General features: G+C 34.9%; 1 pseudogene; it reads left to right on the forward strand.

Moving 5' to 3' along the window:
* Positions 1–1,115: 1,115 nt before the first annotated feature.
* LOC116118399 lies at positions 1,116–4,784 on the forward strand (annotated as a pseudogene).
* Positions 4,785–20,752: the final 15,968 nt, after the last annotated feature.

Raw genomic sequence — 20,752 nt, forward strand, 5'->3', positions numbered from 1 at the left:
GCAGAACATTAACTTTAAACGCCAAAAGTTGGAATATGTGGGCCCCGAAATTGAGTTGCTCTTTGCCCGACCAATGGCAATTTAGTTGGTAAATGTAGCCTTTTTGCAACTAATTTTGGTTAGTTTTTCTTTTAGTGAGAAACATGAGATAGATATGCTTCAATGGTGGAACCAAAATCAAAGTTGATTCCCATTGTAGCCTAAATGGCATGTGACATTTTATCTGTGCCAGTTTCAATAATTGCATCCGAGTCAACATTCTCAATTAGTGGCCGGATTGTTGAAGACAGAAGATGCTCGTTAACCAATGAGATGGTTGAAGTCATAACATGTTATGGGATTGGACTTATGTAGACAAAAGACTACAGTAGCACCCTGAAGATCTTGAACTACTCAAACTCTTCAAGAGCACAGATTTGGACGATGTAAATATTGATGATGTAAATGAATAATTTAATTAAAAAAATTATTTAATTGTTTATTTGTGAAGTGTGATTGTGTGAATATTATATTTATGTTAAAATTAATTAATTAAATTATCTTTTTAAAGTTTAAATTAAAAACACCCTAAATTTATAACTAATTAACCATTCATTTTTATTTTTTTAATAATTAATTAAAAATTTACAAATCACCCCTAAAAATTACATAAACCCCCAACATAATTTTCGATTTAACCCCAAATATACAAAAAATTAGGGTTGCCAGGCCCATATTATTCATAACAATTATATTTGCATTATGAATTATCATTCAATATATAAACATTTATTGCGTAGTAATAAAAATATAAAATTCATTAATTTTCTAATTATATCTTTTGAAAATTTCAAACATTTTAATCTAGATTATCTTCAATTTCAAAATTCTTCTCCAACAAGATGAAGAAATTTTTATTCAACCATAACTAATTGTCAACAATATAATCTCCTATTGATCTTCATTTTAATGCTAATTTAAATAGTTCACGTATTTTTGGAATTTAGTTGAATCTCAATTGGTTTATTAAGTGATATGATATACTAAATTTGTTTCACACTATATTCTATCTTGGATTTCGGCTAAGTTGAACTTCTTAGATCTTATCTCAAAGTTGTGTTTAAGCATATAAATACATGCTAAATCAGTCGTTTCCTATATCTTCCAATGGCGTCTCCAAGACAATTTCTTATGCCTTTCTTCTCTGTTTCATTATTCAAACTGTTTTTATAAGCCTTTCAAGTGCTTATAATGTTTCCTCTGACGGGAGAGCAATCATCATTGATGGTCGACGTAGGGTTTGCTTTCTGGATCAATTCATACCCGAGAAGCACACCAGAAGTAATCTTTTATTTTTATTTTTTTATCATGTGTGTTTTTCTATGGATAACAAGTAACATAGGTTTTGTAATATTGATTTACAGATGGGGCTGACCTTATAAGGAAAGCGAAGGCGGGTGGTTGGTGGATGCATTGAGAATTATGTTTTTTGGAATGTCATGAACCACACGTCGCCAGTTGATTTTTCTGGCACTCTGATCTTATAAGGTTCATTAAAACCATTCAAGATGAGGATTATATGCTGTTCTTCGAATTGGACCATATGTTTGTGCTGAATGGAATATGGGTGAGTGTAATTTCTATCAATTTAATTCCATCTTCATCTTCACATAAATATTTATTATAATCTAATCTTCACTATCCAATTGATCAGGGGGTTTCTGTTGGTGGTACATAACATGCCTGGAGTTCAAGAGCTTCGAACCGTAAACGAAGTGTTTATGGTACGTGAATGGAACATTTTAACTCTTTTATAATATTCTCAGTGTTTTTTTTTTTTTTTTTTTTTTTTTTTTTTAGATTTGTGACGATATTTTTTTCTTTTTGTTTTCTAGAATGAAATGCAAAACTTTACAGCTTTGATAGGGATATGGTTAAACAAGAGAAATTATTTGCATCTCAAGGAGGCCCATTATTCTTGCTCAGGTATTATACTAACCATTAATTTTGTAAGTATTTAGTTAATATATATGTTAATTTTTGTAACTGTGTAAATTTGTGTTTGATGATTGAGAATGAATACGGAAACATGATATCAAATTATGGAGAAGCTGGGAAAGTATATATTGACTGGTGTGCTAAAATGGCTGATTCACTTGATATTGGAGTACCATGGATCAGTGCCAGAGAGTGAGCTCCCCAGCCAATGGATATATAAATATTTTTTTTATTTTTTTTATTCACGTTTAGAAATTTCTTTTGTTTTGGTTTTTTTTTTTAATTGATTATTTTATTCAATTTTGCCGTCAGATCAACACATGCCATGGTTGGTATTGCGATTCATTTACACCAAATAATCCCAACAGCCCAAAATGTGGACTGAAATTGGACTGGCTGGTGGGTTTATTTATTTTATTGAATTGTTTTTATCTTATGGTATCCTAAAAATTCATGTATTATTTTCTTTATTAGGTTTAAGAGTTGGGGAGGCAAAGACCCACATAGGACGCTGAGGACCTTGCCTTTTCTGTTGCAAGATTTTCAAACTGGAGGCACATTCCAAAACTATTACATGGTCAGTTCTTACCGATTAATTAGATTTAAACTTATTTTTAAACCAAAAAAAAAAACAAAAAATCAAAAATTGGATGCTGAAACTCAGTTGGATTTCTGATCAGTACCATGGTGGGACTAATTTTGGTAGACATCGGGTGGTCATATCTTACTACAACTCGATTATGATGCACCCCTTGACGAATTTGGTGAGTTCATAGTTCTTTAGCATTTTTATTAACTTCTAGTGTACTTTCATGCTAATAATCAATATTCAATTAGTAAATTATTTTTGTAAATAATTGATAGGAAACCTGAATCAACCGAAGTGGGGACATTTGAAGGAACTTATAATGTCTTGAAGGCAATGGAGAAGACTCTACCCATGGCAACGTTTCCACCACTGATTTCGGAAATTCTGTCACAGTAAGATTATTTATATTTAACTACATAAAACACATTACTCATTCCCCGTATATAATATATTTAATTAGGAGCTTATGAAATATGCAATTTCGGTCCAGGCCACTGTTTATGCAACTGAGGAAGGATCAAGTTGCTTTTTCGGGAATGCAAATACCACTGGAGATGCTGCAATCACTTTCCAGGGAAGTGATTATGTTGTGCCAGCATGGTCTGTAAGCATTCTCCCTGATTGTAAAACCGAAGTTTATAGTACTGCAAAGGTGAACGCTCAAAAATCATTGATTGTTAAGAAACCAACCAGGCTGAAAACGAACCATCTTCTCTGAAGTGGGTTGGAGAACTGAGGTCATCGATGAACTGTAGTTCAAGGAAAGGGAAGCTTTGCGCTAGTTCACTTATTGACCAAAAAGTAATAAATGATGTGTGATACCCTGGTATATGACAAGGTAATTTCTTCTTTTTCTGTGAAACTTTCATTTAAGGATTTATTCATCATATCACATGCTTTAATTCAACTTTTTGTCACTGAAACAGTGTGGACCTTAAGCCAGATGATATAATTTGGAGTGATAATATGACACTGAGAGTTAATACCAGTGGCATTGTACTTCATGCATATGTTAATGGAGAAACATATTGGTAATTTATTTGGAAATTTGTTGTGAATACTCTGATCTATTTATAAACTTTTATTAATAATTATTTCTCTTATTCGTTCAGGTTCACAATGGACAAATACGGTGTTTTCAAAGATGTTTTTGAGCAACAAGTCAAGTTAAATCCTGGAAAGAATCAAATATCATTGCTCAGTGTAACTGTTGGCTTGCAGGTGTAATGTAATTCTAAACCTATTAATTAACAGTGTCAGTCTCTTTATATTTTATATATCCTAACATGTTGTTCTCATAATAGAATTATGGTCCCATGTTTGACATGGTACAAACTGGAATACTGGTCCGGTTGAACTGATAGGAAGGAAGGGGGACGAGAGTGTATCAAGGATTTGTCTTCTCACAAAGGTCATACAAAGTTGGATTGAGTGGACTGGAAGAAAAGAAGTTTTACAGTACAGTAAATACCAATAAGAGACCAGTGGTTGGTTTGCAGATAATGTTCCCACTAACAGTAGAATGACATGGTATAAGATACTTTCAAAGCTCCTCTAGGAGATGCAGTTGTTTTGGATTTACAAGGAATGGGCAAAGGTTTCGCTTGGGTTAATGGGCAAAACTTGGTCGTCACTGGCCAAGCTACCTGGCTGAAGAAGATGGTTGTAGCTCTGACGCTTGCGACTATCGCGGTCAATACGACAACAACAAGTGTGCTCCAACGTGGTCAGCCTTCCAGAGATGGTGAGAGCAATATACTTCTACAAGTTTTGGTTAAATTCATTTAGTTTGTTATATTTAACTTACGATTTCTCTGTTTTGTTTTGATTGATAGGTACCATGTGCCTCGGTCTTTTCTGCAAGATGATGTAAATCATTAGTGTTGTTTGAGGAATTCGGTGGTAACCATCGCTAGTAAACTTTAAACACTCGCTGTGGGAAACAGCATGCGGCAATGCGTATGAGGAAAAGACATTGGAATTGTCCTGCAATGGGCGACCGATCTCTGCAATTAAGTTCGCTAGTTTTGGTGATCCACAAGGGACATGCGGTTCTTTTGAAGTGGGGACTTGTGAAGCTGAGAAAGAAATATTGCCAATACTTCAACAGGAGTGTGTTGGAAAGGAGACATGTTACATTGACATTTCTGAAGATAAGCTTGGCAAAACTAGCTGCGGAAGTATTGTCAAGAGACTTGCTGTGGAAGCTGTGTGTTAGTAGTAATATTTAATAATTTAGATATAAACCCCCCTTTTTTTTTCTTTGCTTTCGTTTTTAATTAATTTAGGACCAAATGCCATATAAGAAGTTTTACTTTTTGTCTCATAGAAGAATATTTTGTCCTGAATAAACTGCGATTCTTGCAGTTACTATCCGCTAAATTTTAATATAATGCAACATTGATATGTATTACTGTGTGCTTTGATTCTTTTTCTGTTGTGAATCCGTAATTTCCTGGGTGCAATTTTGACTCGTGTGAGATATATGTTTCACATTTTCTTTTTGGTATGTCCATATATAATTAAATTGTCAGTCATCTTCTTTAACATGGTAATAAATCTCTCAGAAATATTGATATTAACATCTGAGAAATATTAATTTGGGCTATTTATTATCCATGTTGTAATTGATTTTTAATTATGTACAAATCATAATGTGATGATATATATGCCAGGGTACTGCAATAAAAATTGTGAATTATTGTTATTTATATTTCATAATTGTTTTTGGCAAAAACAAACACTAATTTTTGTGCATTACCTGCTTATTTATATTTCATTACTCTTTAAGAAAAAAACAAACAAAAATTCTGTGTATTGAAGCTTATTTATATTTCATAACCCATTAAAGAAAAAACAACCAGCATACAATCCAAATTTTTTGCTACAAATATTGATTTGGGCCGTATAATACTATGAATCAACAGTTAACATTTTCTGTTAAGTTTCTATAAGCAGTCAAAGTTTATCCGTAGTGTTTATTTCTAACGTTTAATAAAGGAAATAACAGCCCCATTTGATGTTTCTTTTATCGACCTTTTGCATGAAGTACGGCAAACTCTCACTTCAAACGGGATTTTCTGAAAACCATATTAAAAATTACCGTTTATTCATATTATTCAATCCCAAAATCTGAACACGTCTTTTTTCCAAATTTAGATTTTTAATAAAACACGGATTCAGATTGCCAAATTTTGGAACACATCTCCCAAATTTAGATATGTACGTATTCTAAATTACAAGATAATGTTGGTTGTCTATATAAGTGTAGTTTGAAACTTGAGTCAGCAAATCACGAGCTTCCAGCACAACTTCAATCCAAATTCTTCCCTTCTTCTTTCTCTTCCCTGAGAAGAAAGTCTTGAGCTTGTGAGTTCAATGCATATTAGAAGATGATAACTTCTTGGACTGGAATTGTTCTTATTGCGTCTTCATTTTTTCTATGATTATGTTCAGCTATAACAGTACATTATGATTCAAAATCCCTTATCATTGATTGGCAAAGTAAAGTTATCAACGCTGGTACAATCCACTATACTCGCAGCACCGCAGAGGTATAACTGAAACATTTGTTTTTACAGCTTGGCACTGTCCAGGAAATTCAAGAACCATTACATGAATGATTATATTATCTTTGAGTCTTTGACACAGATGTGGCCACATTTGATTCAGGAGGCAAAGGATGGTGGCCTTGATGCTATCGAAACCTACATTTTCTGGGATATCCATGAGCCTCGCCGTCGTGAGGTTTGAGTATTCTTGTTGAATATTTAATTTTTAGCTCCAGAAATTAGTCTTTTAATCTAACATTTATTCTGTTACTGTTTTGCAAATTGGATATATTAGTATGATTTCTCTGGAGATAAGGACTTCATCAAGTTCTTCAAGCTGATTAAAGACGCAGGTTTATATGCCATTATTCGGGTTGGTCCATACGCCTGTGCAATATGGAATTAATGTTCGCATAAATACGATTCTATAATGCGGAATAAATACTTTAAAACAGAATCGAAAAGCTTAATGTCAAAGAAACAATAACTCCAGCCATTGATGCTCCTCACGGTTTTGCTACGACCTCTCACTGATGTTTGGTACTTCCAAATTCTACTCACTCTATTTAGATGGTGTAAGACAGAAGGGGATTGAGTGATCGAGTCTGGGGACCAAACTGTTGTATTTATAGCCAAAGCTTCCATCAAGCTTCGGTGGCTACATGTCCCACTTGTTCAGTTTATCATGGGGCAATTCCACGTTCTACGAACGTGATGAATACCCAAGTGGACCACTTCAGGTGCTCCTAAAATGAAGGGGAGCAGGAGACTCGTTCTTACGAACGGCCTCCGTGAGAAACGGTCAACATTCTCCCACTTGGTCCACACTTCTAATCTTATGTTTCATCTTAAACCCATCGATAATCTATATTTAAGTAATAAATATATGAATCACGGCGATAGGTCCTCTAATGACGAGTATTACCTTTCATGTATTACTATATATTTATTTCTTAAACATTATAATTTATGTGGCAATAATTTCTTAATGAATAAACCCTATGTTTATTCTTGGTCCAACATAGATGAATTTTCTCAAAATTAAATTAAGGTGCACATCAATATGAGAAAAAACATCAAAATAATTAAGAATAAAATTCATACAATGAAAATTACATAATGGAACCAAGTCCCATATTCACTACATGATCCTTGAATTTCAACAGTGGCATGCCCTTTGTCAAAGGATCAGCGATCATTAGCTCAGTGTTGACGTGCTCAATGACCACTTTCTTTTCTTTAACACGTTCCCTCATGGCTAAATACTTAATGTTAATGTGTTTACTTCGACTCCCACTTTGGTTGTTCTTAGCCATAAAAACAGCAGCTGAGTTGTCGCAGTACATTCTCAAAGGCCTAGAGATAGAATCCATAATTCTAAGCCCAGAAATGAAACTCTTAAGCCATACACCATGTGAAGTAGCCTCAAAACAAGAGACGAACTCAACTACCATAGTGGAAGTGGTAGTCAAAGTCTGCTTGGCACTCCTCCATGATACAGCTCCACTGGCCATCAAAAAAATGTATCCTGATGTTGATTTGCGTGAATCAATATAACCAGCAAAGTTAGAATCTGAGTAGCCAATTACTTCCAGATTGTTTGTCCGTCTATACATAAGCATGTAGTCTTTGGTTCCTTGAAGGTACCTCATTACTTTCTTTGCAGCTCTCCAGTGGTCTAAACCTGGATTACTTTGATATCGTCCCAACATTCCTACAGCAAATGCAATGTCAGGTCTTGTACAGACCTGAGCATACATTAGGCTTCCGATAGCAGAAGTATATGGAATGTTCTTCATTTGTTCCCTTTCAAGGTCGTTTTTCGGGCATTGGTTCAAATTGAACTTATCACCCTTCACAATGGGAGCTACACTTGGTGAACAATCCTTCATTCAAAATCTCTCTAAAACTTTATTAATATAGGTTTCCTGATAAAGACCCAAAATACCTCGAAATCTGTCTCTATGGATCTTAATGCCAATGACATAAGATGCGTCACCCATATCCTTCATATCAAAATTCTTAGAGAGGAATTGTTTCACCTCATGCAGCAAACCCTTATCATTGGTTGCTAGCAAAATGTCATCCACATATAAAACAAGAAAACATATTTTACTCACTGACCTTTTGGTATATACATTGATCCATAACGTTTTCTACAAATCCGAATGAAGAAATTACATTATGGAATTTTAAATACCATTGGCGGGATGCTTGTTTTAAACTGTATATGAATTTCTTGAGCTTGCAAACCAATTGGTCACCATCACTAGAGGCGAATCCTTCGGGTTGTTTCATGTAAACCTCCTCCTTTAGATCTCCATTGAGAAACGTTGTTTTCATATCTATTTGTTGCAACTCTAAGTCAAAATGGGCTACTAATGCCAAAATCACATACAAAGAATCTTTCTTAGATACAGGAGAGAAAGTCTTTGTGTAATCTATTCCTTCTTTTAAGTGAATCCCTTAGTAACGAGTCTTGCCTTGTATCTCTTAATGTTGCCCAATGAGTCCTTTTTTGTCTTAAAGACCCATTTACATCCAATGGCTTTTACACCATTAGGCAACTCAACAAGATCCCAGACTTCGTTACTCTTCATAGAATTCATCTCTTCCTTCATGGCACTGTACCATAATTCCGATTCTTTGCAACTCATGGCTTGTGAAAAGAACTCGGGATCATTTTTTGCTCCAATGTTATAGTTAGATTCTTGCAGATACACAACATAATCATTAGGAATTGATGATCTCCTTGGTATAGTAGATCTTCTTAATGTTCTATCATCATATTCTGGAGAAGTATGTGGTTCAACTCGTTGTTCAAAAGTTATTGGCAACTCTTGAACTACCTGATCTACTGGAATGTTTTCAGCAGCTTGTGGAACTCCAATGATTGGTTGTTCAACACCAGTAACCAATTTATCACCTGAGGTGGAAGGTTGAGATTCTGAATGATCATTCTCAGAAACTATGTTCCTAGTTTGATCGCTCCCACTGATTAAGTCATTTTCAAGAAACTTTGCATTTCTTGATTCCACAATCCTAGTGCTGTGAGATGGACAATAAAATCTGTAACCTTTAGACCTTTCAGCATATCTAATGAAATACCCAGTAATGGTCCTTGGGTCCAGCTTCTTCTCTTGTGGATTATAAATTCTCACCTCATACGAGCATCCCCAAACACGCATATGTCGCAAACTCGGTTTCCAACCTTTCCATAATTCAAATGGCATTTTAGGAACAGACTTGGTTGGAACTCGATTCAATATATACACTGCCATCTTAAGTGCTTCAGCCTACAAGGATTTAGGAAGATTCGAGCTGCTAAGCATACTCCGCACCATGTCCAACAATGTTTGGTTTCTTCTTTCTGCTTCACCATTCTGGTCCGATGAACCAGGCATGGTGTATTGGGCAACAATCCCATGCTCTTAAAGAAACTTTGCAAATGGCCCAGGTGCTTGTCCATCCTCTGTGTATCTACCATAATATTCTCCACCTATATCTGATTTCACGATCTTAATTTGCTTACCACATTGTTTCTCTACTTCAGCCTTAAAGATTTTAAAGGCATCTAATGTTTTGTACTTGTTATGAAGCATGTAGAGATACATATATCGTGAGTAATCATCTATAAAAGAGATGAAGTATTTCTGACCATGTGAGTCCATGTCTGGACTACATATATCAGTATGTATGATCTCTACTATGTCCGAACTCTTATTGGCACCTTTCTTTGACTTATTGGTCTGCTTTCCCTTTATGCAGCACAAGTCTCAAAATCAGTAAAATGCAGAGTATTAAGTACTCCTTCATTTACTAATCTTTTAATTCTATCTATGGAGATATGACCTAATCTCCGGTGCCATAATTTAGAGGAGTCTTCATCAATAACACATCTTTTAGCGCAAGTGTGAACATGCATTGAATCATAAGTGGCATTGTTTTGTAAATTAATGCAGTAAAGACCATCAGACAAAGTACCATTCCCAACACAATCAAATTTATAAAGTAAGCTGAAAGATGAATATAAAAAATTAAAGGAATATCCAAAAGGTACAAGCCTTGAAACTGAAATCAAGTATCCAGAAAAAACTTAGAACATAAAAGGTCTTTTCTAACTTTAAAACAAAGCCACTACTTAAAATTAAATAGCAAGTTCCTACAGCTTCCACATGCGAGCCCATCTTGTTTCTTGATAAGATTCTTTGCTCACTTCCCACTGGCTTCCTTAGGTTTTGCAAACCCTGCAAGGAATTTGAAATGTGGATTGTTGATCCAGAATAAATCCACCATGTGTTAATATTGACATTAACCATGTTAGATTCATAACAAACAAATGAGGTTGGATTACCTTTGTCTGCAAGCCATTTATGAAATTTGGCGCATTCCTTCTTCATGTATCCCTTCTTTTTAGAGAAGAAACACTTGGAATCTTTCTTGATATCACCTTGGGGAGGCATTTTACCTTTCCCTTTCTGATTGGCTTGATATTTTCCCTTTCCATGCGTTGCCAGCATTGCACTTTCTCCATGTTCTATCACCGATCTCTCTTCCTCTTGAACACACATGGTCATAAGTTCATTCATTGACCATTTATCCTTATGTGTGTTGTATGAGATTTTGAAGGGTCGATATTGGTGCAGAAGGGTGTTCAAGATGTAGTGCACCAGGAATGAATCCGACATTTCAACCTTGAGATTCTTCAATTGAGCCATAATATCCCTCATTTACATGATGTGCTCGCGCACACCTCTCTCACCAGTGAGCCTTAGGGATGAGAGCTTTATGATCGGGTGCTTGCTAGTGCCTTGTCTGAAGTGACAAATTGATCATCAATGACTTTTAGCAAGTCTTTGACCTTTTCATGCTGATCAACAAAACCACGGACACTAGCAGAGATTCTAGTCTTAATGAACATCAAGCTGAGACGATTAGATCGCTCCCATCATTCATAAAGCGTGATGTTCGCTGCAGTGCTAGTATCAGTGACTGCTGGTGGTTCGTCTTTCCTGTCCATCCACCCCAAATTGAGAAGAACTCTCCCCTTCCAGACCTTATAGTTATCTCTCTTAAGTTCAGGGATATCATAATGAATATCAAAGAAATTTGCAGGTTGTACGACTGCATAAAATTATAGATTACATGCTTATGTTAAAATTGAGGCAAACAAAATATCATGCTTAAAAATTGAATCTAATGATAAAAAAATTGCCTGTGCGCTAAATTTCTAATTCAAGCAGATTCATTTATTCTTTATGATAAAACTATCAAATTATTTACTAAATTCATAATTCCTGTGGGTAAATTATGAATAACTTGATATTTTATCCTAATTAATAATATAAATATAATAAAAATTCCTGTGGGAAAAATTTATTATATGAAGTATAATTAATTACAATTAATGTCTAATATTCTTTATGTGATCCTAATCAATCATAATATATAATTTTATTTAATTAAAGATGCTGTGACTATTCTCTAATTAATTAAAATTATATGGTTCACTAGACATTAAATCCCATAAAGACTAGCTTAATATTACGAATTACATAATTTTAACAAATACTAATATGTTATTATTATGCACAAAATATTCTCATAATATAAGCATAAATATTGCATAATTAAAACTATAATATTATGCATAACATTTAATACTATGCCTTTGACTAAATATATACTCATCCAAAAATAGCATGTATTAATATAGAGCAGAAATAATCAATTCATGCAAATTAAATATGAGCATATATAATAAATAAATTTGCACAACAATTATCCAAATTGCATATAATTAAATCAAATAAAAATTATAAGCACAACAAAATAGCACAACAATTATAAGCACAAAAGGGTGAGGCCCAAAAAGCCCACTTCATAAACCAAGTATAAAAGAGGAAACTATAAATGTCGTTGTTTGTCTCTGTTTTCAGATTTTTTTTTTTTTTTTTAAACTGACCCATATAAACGACATGTTGTTTTTCCCCTTGTTTAAAAACCAGGCCATATAAACGATATGTCATTTTGGTCGTCTTCAACCTCCAGACTGGGTTGCAGGTCACCATTTTTTTAATTTTAATCAAAGAAAGCTTAGAAAAACTATTTCCACATGATTTCTAATCTTCTTTCGAATAAAAAGGTCTAGAAATCAAAACTTTAATTTTTTAAAAACTTTCGGTTAAAAACAGAGATAAACAGGCCATCATTCCAACATCAAGGCAGAGATAAAATGGGGCTCTGATAGCAAATGTTAGCATAAATATGATTCTATTATGTGGAATAAATACTTTAAAACATAATCGAAAAGCTTAATGCCAAAGAAACAGTACCTCCAGTCATTGACGTTCCTCACGGTTTTGCTACGACCTCTCATTGGTGTTTGGTACTTCCAAACTCTACTCACTCTATTTAGATGGTGTAAGACTGAAAGGGATTGAGTGATCGAGTCTGGGGACCAAACTGTTGTATTTATAGCCAAAGCTTCCATCCAGCTTTGGCGGTTGCATGTCCCACTTGTTCAGTTTATCATGGGGTAGTTCCACGTTCTACGAACGTGATGAATACCCGAGTGGACCACTTCAGGTGCTCCTAAAATGAAGGGGAGCTAGAGACTCGTTCTTACGAATGGCCTCCGTGAGAAACGGTCAACAATTATGGGTAAAAACTAAAATTTACAAAACCTACTTAAAGTTAAGGTTGCTGATTTTTATACATTGTTTGTCATCAGAGGCTGCACAATCTTCCAGGGATCAAATTTAGAACAAATAATGATTTTTTCAAGGTTAAAGTTTTGATTTTCTTCAGATTTATGTTTATTTTTTGATTCAATATTCATCAATTTTGACAGCAAATATTCTAAATATGCATGCAGGACAAAGTGAAAATTTTCACCACAAAGATTGTAAATATGTGCAAAGAAGCAAATCTATCTGCACCACAGGGAGGTCCGATTATTTTAGCCCATGTTTTTTTTACACCATATCCCTTATTTTTAGTAAATATTAGCAGTAAGAGTTGTGGGCTTTTGAGTTCTTAGTTACATAACAGATTGAGAATTAATATGGAAATATCATGGATAAGTACGGAGATGACGAAAAAGAATACATTAAATGGTGCGCTAGCATGGCTGAAGCCTAAAATATTTTGATTCCATGGATTATATGCCAGCAAGAGAATGCTCTATCACCCATGGTACTAATTTTATCAATTAATCAGCCCAAGTGGGGACACTTGAAGCAACTCCATGAAGCTATTAAGCAAGCAGAGAAATTTTTCACCAATGGTACAACAAAAGCCAAGAATGTTACCAAAAATGTTGAAGTAAGTCGCAAACTTACATAAGAATTTATTAAATTAGGAGACAAAGAAATCACGTGACCCCTTGTATCTATCTACACTCCCATTTGGTTTAAGTTTAATTTTATAAACCCATTTCGTGCCAATTGGTTTTTTTTCAAGTGGTAATGGGACTAATTCCCAAGTATGGTTGGACTCTAAAGCATCAATTTCAACATTCATAGCTTTAATCCAAGCAGGATGCTGGCAAGCTTGATGATAGGAAGTAGGTTCTTGGATTGTTGAGACATTAGCTAAGAAATTGATATATGTGTGTGATAGACAAGGAGGATCAATGAAAGGGTAAGTTGGAGGTGTATATATTGAAGAAAAATGAGATTTTTCAACAGATGAGAGCTGTTGGGAATTATGATAGTGCAGCACATAATCATTCATCCATTTTGGTGGCTGTTTAGATCTAAGACTTTGCCTAGGTGGAGACTGAGCAATTGGAATAGGTGAAATGTTACTAGACTGTGAATGCATGTCTACATGATCAAGAGACAAATTTTCAGGAAGCGATGCATCAGTAATAGGTTCAGCATGCATAATAGTATCAACTCTGGGTGATGAATGAGTTTCTAACTTAGCAGAAGGTATAGAATCAGAAATGTCAAAATCAGATGTGGATTGTGGTTGAGATGTGGCAGGTAAATGATCAATATCTGTAGGAAACAAATCTTCAAGATCAAAAGGAATTAATGGCACACATGAAGAATTGTTGGCAGTGGAGTTAGTAGAGAAAGGAAACAAATGTTCAAGAAAAACCACATCTCGAGAAACAAAAATTGTTTTAAAAGACATATCATAAAGCTTAAAAGCTTTCTGACCTTGACTGTAACCAATGAAACAACATCGATTAGCTCTTGGTGCGAATTTATCTTTATGTGGCAGTGTATTGGTTGCATAACAAAGGCAACCAAAAACCTTAAAAGAATCATAGTTAGGAATTTGGTTATACTGTAGTTCATATGGGGATATCCACTGAAGGACTGAGGTTGGTAACCTATTAATGATGTGAGTTGCCATAAGAATGGCATGATCCCAAAACATGATAGGCATATTAGCTTGAAAAATCAAGGCTCTAGCAACTTGAAGTAGATGCCTATGTTTTCTTTCGACAATACCATTCTGCTGAGGTATGTAGACACATGTTCTCTGATGAATGATGTCTAATGTATGAAATAGTTGCTGACAACTAGAATTAAGAAATTCAGTTCCATTGTCTGTTTTAATGCTTTTAACTTTAGCATCAAACTGGGTATCTACAAGATGAAAGAAATTTTGTAAAGTAGTGAATGTTTGTGTTTTGTGGGAAAGAAGGAATGTCCATACTGCTCTACTATGATCATCAACAATGGTCAGCACATAATGTGCTCCTATAACAGATCTTACTTTATAAGGACCCCATAGATCCAAATGAAGTAAATCAAAAGGTTTAAAAGATGTAGTTCGACTTATAGGAAAATGAAACCTGGATTGTTTTGCTTTGTGACACACATCACAATCTGAAAAATATGCATCGGCAAATTTGTCAATAAACTATAAATGATGCAATGCATTCAAAGAGCTGTGACCAAGTCTCTTATGCCAAAGAGATAACGAGCAATGATCCACTTTATTAGTAGAAAAAGAAGTATTACAAGCAGGAGGTAAACACTTAGCTGATATAGCTTGTGTTTTTGTCTTATTACATATAGAAGAATTCCTAAAATGGAGACTGTTTTTGTCCAGAATGTATAAATTCCCAACAAGTTTCCCAACTTCTAATATTTCTTCACTGTGTAGGTCCTACAAAACACAATGTTTTGGGTAAAAAGTAAACTTAAGATTTGCATTAGTAGTGAGTTTGGGTACTAAAAGTAAATTAAATTTGAAAGATGGAACATGCAGAGCATTATGAAGGGTTAGTTTAGAACTTAATAGGATATTTCCAATATGGTTCACAAACTTTATCGTTCCATTTGGTAAATAAACAAGTGTGGGCTTGGTTACAGGTTTGGGTGAGTTCATAAGTTTCAAATCAACACACATATGGTTTGAAGCACCTGTATCAACAATCCATGTTCCTACTTCTAAGCAATCAATGACTTGTAAGCTATAATTCATACCTGCAAAGTTCACCTGATTATTTTCCAACTACATTTTCCTTTCATCAGCTTCATAACCTCCTGCTGTATAATATCAGTGAGAGATTGTCCCTGCAAGCCTTTCTTTTCTTCTTCACCAGTGTCCTTAAAATTCATAGGAGAATCCATCATTTGTGCTGCCATTGCTCTACCCTAGTATTGGCTTTACCCTGCTGACCTTTCAGATCTTTATACCATTCTGGATAACCTATGATTTTAAAGCAAAACTCTCTTATGTGTCCATTTTGGTTACAAAAATCACAATGTTTATCAACATTCCTCTTCCTATTTTCTTGTTTATTCTTATTTCCCCCATTATAGTTACTGCCACTGCTCCCATATTTCTTTGTTGTATTATTTCCTTGAGTCATCTGTGCCTTAGCAAACATAGCAGAAATGGTACTTGAATATGAAAAATTGATATGAACCTCCCTTTGTTTTTCAATTTTCAAAGCCATAGAATAAGCTTTATTAACAGTAGGTAATGGTTCAAGTACTAAAATTTGGCTCCTTAAATGATCATAGGAATCATTAAGCCCCATCAAGAATTGCATCAAACAATTCAAAGAATTAATATCATTCATCTTCTTTCCTGATCCACAACTGCATTCAGGAACTGGTAAAATGCAGTTCAACTCATCCCAAAGTTTTTTCAATTTAGTATAATACTTCAAAATTGTCTCATTTCCCTATGAAACTAAAGCAATTTCCCTCTGAATTTGATAAATTAGAGGTCCATTGCTTTCACCATAGTGTTCCTTAAGTTCATTCCATAGTTCTTCAGTAGTAGATGCATAAAGAAAAGCACCTACTATGTCACTCGAAAAAGAGTTCAAAAACCATGACCTAACCATGCAATCAACCCTTGACCAAAGTTCAAAATTATCTGAATCTTGTTCTGGCCTTAACTTCTGTTTGCACCTAATGCAATTAAAACTGATCTACTCCATGCTAGATAGTTTTCGTTACCTATAAGTAGAAAATTCACCAACTGCATGCCTGGATGGTCCGAATTTTGCAGCATCATGGAATTCTTTTCCATCATTCGACTCCATTTCTTTCAAAACAGAATTTTCGTTAGAATTTGATGGTAATTCTCCAGCTTCAGTATTACTTGACTCAATCACCATGTCGAGTAATAACCAATTAGTAAAACAAAGCTCAAAAAAAAAAAAAAAAAAAATCAGAAGAAACCAGAATTTCTTTCCTGCTCTGATACCATGAACAAACAGAGAAAAGAAAGATATTTCTAAATAATGCTCACACTTTTAATTCATTAACAGACTGCTTTATATACAAATCTATTAAGCTCTCTAATTACTAACTAACTAATTAAGTAACTAACCAGCTAACTAAAACTAACTTTTAACAGCTTAACAAATAAGCTAAAATAAGTTTGATGTTGAATTACATAAATAACCCTTTCAGACTTAATTCCTACAGATAGTAACAATACGGTCACGTGATTGATTCCTACAGAAGAACTCAATCATGTCACCCTATTGTGTTCTTCAGCTGACAAAATTCAGCCTTCCTAGTGGGGAAAAGTTTTGTATGGTGGGCAACACAGACAATTCATCAGATAGTAATGTTGATTTGGGACAAGATGGCAAGTTCTTTTTGCCTGCTTGGTCAGTCACTTTCCTTCAAAATGGTAACATGGAAGTCTTCAACACAGCCAAGGCAAGTAAACATATCAAATTTCTTTCCCCATGATACTTTGATCTACAGGTTAACACACAAACCTCTCTGATGATAATGAAGGCAAATGAAGATGACAAGGGAAAGGATGGTCAACCTAATAAATTATCATGGTTTTGGACATCAGAGCAAATGATGGATACCCTCAAAGGAGAAGGTAAATTTGAAAAAATACGGCTTCTTGACCAAAAAGAAACAACTGTTGATGCTAGCGACTACTTGTGGTACATGACAAGGTAATTTCCTGACCACTCTGCTTCACTTATATATATATATATATATATACACACACATAGAGAGAGAGAGAGAGAGAGAGAGAGAGAGAGAGACTAATATTGTATGACTGTCACCTGTTTACACAATGTGCACATCAAAGGGACATCCGAGAAAAATGTAACTCTAAGAGTATGCACCAACAGCCACGATCTTCATGCTTATGTTAATGGGAAGCTTATGGGTAATTTCAAGGTGTGTCATTGATTTCTCTCTATAAAAGATGACGATGACCAGGCTTCATTCATCTAACTTTTTGTTGGTCTAAACAGGCAAACAATTCTTCAAGCAATCTAATGGGAAACAAAGTGGATGGAAATGATTACAGTTTCGTGTTTGAGAAACCTGCTATACTGAAACCAGGGTCCAATGTCATAAGTTTACTCAGTGCCACAGTTGGATTGGCGGTATGTTTACTTACGTATAATTAATAGAAAAATCATGCAGGTTCGGTGATATCATTACCTAATTACTAAACTTAGATCACATATTTTCTCGATTAATTCTTTAACGTGGACAAAATTATGGTACATATTACGATTTAACACCAACAGGCTTAGTTGGGGGCACAGTTCTGTTGCTTGAAGGCAGAAGTAGTACTACAAGTCTAACATCAAAAGAATGTTCTTATAAGGTACTAAAAATCATTCTGATATTTAGCAGCACATCACCAATTACTTAAACCTTATGAAAATATTGTGAAGCCAAAAACGGGGTCGTTTCATTTAAGTTAAGTGAAGGAATCCTGGCCGTGAGATCAAGACAGATCTAAGGGCTGATATTTGCTAATATGGGCTTATATAAAAGAGTAGCAACAGTGTTGTTGGAGCCGCATTTTTCCTAATCTGAAAAGTTAGGGTTCATACTAAATTAGAGAGCAACTAGGGTTGGTATTCTTGCTGAGGCTTTCTGGGAATAATCTAGGTAGATTAGAGAGAGGGTTGTGTTTCCTTCTTGAGGCTGGTTTAGTCCTTTGTTTCTTGCAGATTGTAAAGAGTTTCTTGAGCTAATAGGCCTAAGTTGAGTGTTGCTTTGTTTCGACAGATTTGTATGGTTTTCTTCTTGTAATTGTTGGATAATCTTTTAGTGTTGTGAGTATCCGTATTTCAGAGCTCAATGTGGATGTAGTCTATCCAATATTGGATAGATAAACCACTGTAAATTCGTGCCTTGATTGTGTGTGTATGTGTTTTGGGTCTTGAATCTTGATTGTGTTTGTTTGTGTTGCGAATTGATTAATTAGGCTTGGGTTATAACTGTGGTATTAGAGCCAAAGTTCTAAGGTGTATCTAGGTTTAGAAATCGTTTAATTCTTGACGAATTCGAAAATTAAGGTTTGTCAGTTTTTGGGGGTTTTTCGATTTAAAGGTTCCTAGATTATTAGGACTTCGAATCTTGCTAAGTCTTGGGATTAATTCATGAGATTAGGTCACAAACATAAGGGATCGACGAAATTCGTGCAAAATCGAAATTAGGGTTTTGTTAGGATTTGGGGGTTTTTCGAATTAAAGGCTTCTAGAGCTTTAGGGTTTCGAATCGTCCTGAATCTGGTCGAATTGGTTAGTCTGAGTCACAAACACAAGTTAGGGGGAGAAATCTTGGTATTGCCTAGGGGCTGTAGTAGTACTGTTCACTTTCGTCTTATTTGATAAGTCTAAGGGTATCTCAGTTGGAAAACCAATAACCGCCTTAAAAACTGTCTGGCAGTACTTGGCGACCTTTGGTATAACAACGCCACGTACACCTTAGACTATCATGCCCTGCCATTACAGTACAATGAGCACTACTCGTATGGAGATCTCCCAATACGATGGGAAGATCGATTTTAACACATGGAAAAAGAAGATGAAGGCCCTCCTTTCACATAATAAGGTCGGGCTTGCTCTGGAAAAAGACACCACCAAGTGGTCTGAAGAGAAACTGAAGAAGAAGGCTGAAGTTGATGAGGAAGCCTATAATCTAATCATAATGAATCTATCCGATGCAGTCCTGCGAAAGGTAGATGGCATGGAAACACCGCTCACACTCTGGGGTAAACTCGAATCCCTTTATTCCTTACAGTCTGCACCAAACTTAGCATTCCTTAAAGGAGCTTTATTCTCTTATAAAATGGATGTTACTAAGTCTATAGAAGAAAACCTTGATGAGTTTCTTAAGATGACATTAGTGTTGAAAGGTACAGATCAGGAGTTAGGAGATTCTAGTTTGGTGATGATACTGTTAAATTCATTGCCTGATGAGTACTTAGTGGTCAAAAATGCTTTACAATACACTGGGACAGTTCCTAGTGTTGACCTGATTATAGTTGGCTTGAAATCTAGGGAATTGGAGTTGAAAATACAGAAAAGGAATGGAAATAACTTGTTTGTCAAAAGTAGGACAGATCCTGGACAACTAGGAAGGGATAGTAACAAGAATTTCCAACAACACATGAACTCTAAGACTAAGAAAAAAGGGAAGAATAACAAGTCTAAGGGAGAAACTAGGAAGTGTTTTCACTGTAATAAACTAGGCCACCTTAAGAAGAACTGCTATGATTGGATAAAGAAATAAAAACAGCACAATACAGAGAGTAATTTAGCTAGCACTAGCACTAACATTGAAATTTCAGAAGCCCTCACTGTTTCAAATCAAGCTAGCAGTAAAGAGTGGGTTCTAGATTCAGGATGCACCTTTCATATGAGCCCAAACATCCAATGGTTCCAGAACCTTAGGAAAGGAGAGTTAGAAATTGTTTTCATGGGTAATAATCACTCTTGTAAGGTAGGTATAGGAAACATAACCATTAGGTTAAATAATGGTAAAGTCATAATGTTAACCAGAGTAAGGTATATACCTAACCTTAAACGAAACCTGATTTCCTTAGGAACATTAGATGAAGCTGGATGTAGTTATAAGGCAGAAAAAAGGTCCATAGTTGTGTATAAGAATAATGAAATTTTGCTTGAAGGGGTCAAACAAAATGGGTTGTATATTTTGTGTGGTGAACATTGTGCATCCACTGTAAATTCTGCTCTATTATCTACTAATCTGATTGCTGTAGAGAAATGAGTTTTGAGACTTGGCCACATAGGCCAAAAAGGTATGACAGTATTAAGCCAACAAGGCTATTTTGGTAAGGAATTCATATCTGAATTAACTTTCTGTGAAGTTTGTGTGTTAGGAAAACAAGACATAATGAGTTTCCAAAA

This window comes from Pistacia vera, unplaced genomic scaffold (genome assembly GCF_008641045.1).
Source record: "Pistacia vera cultivar Batoury unplaced genomic scaffold, PisVer_v2 Contig842, whole genome shotgun sequence".
Taxonomy (NCBI): Eukaryota; Viridiplantae; Streptophyta; class Magnoliopsida; order Sapindales; family Anacardiaceae; genus Pistacia; species Pistacia vera.